The 1,252-nt window shown below is 43.6% G+C and overlaps 1 pseudogene; it reads left to right on the top strand.

The window, feature by feature from the left end:
• Positions 1-260: 260 nt before the first annotated feature.
• LOC123951316 lies at positions 261-407 on the top strand (annotated as a pseudogene).
• Positions 408-1,252: the final 845 nt, after the last annotated feature.

Here is a 1,252-nt window from a genome sequence, read left to right on the forward strand (position 1 = left end):
AATCTGAAATTTTATAACACTGATGAATACCATAAATTTCCAAAAGATCCAGAAAAATAACTTGAAAACAGAAAAATATTTTTATTGGTTTATTAGAACTGATACAGTTCTGTAATGCTGTTTTCCCTACATTTCTTGCCTTCATACTCTTTGATTGCCTCTTTATAATAACGATTTTGTAATGCTTCCTAGAGAAAGGATAGACAAGTAATTCAGTCTTTCTTTCCTCCAGCATGATTGATTAAAATGTGTTTATTATTATCGCTTCTCGGCCTTTTGGCTAAGATCAAGTGTAAAATGTGTTTATTATTGATGGTTTTAGAAAGGGACTCTTTGCTTCAGCCTTTTATGGCAATGCCATATATGTAAATTTCTCTGCAGTTTTGTGCTTGGGAGGTGTTTCTAACTGCAGGCCACAGCTTTTAGAGACTTGATCAAGCCGGGAAGTCCTCCTCCCCACTTTCCAGCTCCAAGTCCTCCCTTCCCTCTTCTTCATCAGGCCTGACCCGAGAACAGAGGTCGGGATGCCAGGTGGCCATAAAGACCAGGTTAAAGGTGGTAACGAGCAGTCCTTGCTTCAGTTACTTCTCGTTGAAGGCAAAGCTGGGCCAGGAGGCTCAAGGTGGCCCACCAGAAGAAGTTGTCGTTAAGGACCAGGAGGACGGAGAGATTGTGCCCAGCGTGCCAGCCCCACCAGCAGCTCCAGGACCACCACAGGCAAGGGCAGTGAGGCCTCCAGGCTGAGGCAATGCTCTTTGTCTCCTAGCTCAAGTGATGGCTTTCTCCTGCAGGCGGCACCTGTGCCTTGGAAAAGACCTTGAATTTCCAGCTTCTCGAGCTATGCTATGACTCTGCCTCTGGTCAGCTCTGGCCACATTATGAACTAGAAGGCTCATTTTCAGGACCTTACTTTCTCTTTGGAGCATCCCCTGTTCTTGGAATGTAATACGGTAGAAATTCACAGGTAGACCATTTGTAGTAGCAAGTTTTGAAGCTGAAAGTAACTTTTCTAACCTTCATTAGTACACATTCAAATTCTGATCAATCTTGTTAGAGGAAAGACTGAATTATCTTTCGACTCCTCCTACAATAAATATCCCAAAATCATCACATGAAGAGTCAATCAAGGAGTATGCAGACAAAAAAGTGGAAGGAAAAAAGTATTGTAGCAGTGTGGTCCCCTTGGCAGCTCCGGAACCCAGAGGATATACCCCCATCACTGAGGTACCCCCAACCCTATAGAGAATTGCTC

Source organism: Meles meles, chromosome 9 (assembly GCF_922984935.1).
Source record: "Meles meles chromosome 9, mMelMel3.1 paternal haplotype, whole genome shotgun sequence".
Taxonomy (NCBI): Eukaryota; Metazoa; Chordata; class Mammalia; order Carnivora; family Mustelidae; genus Meles; species Meles meles.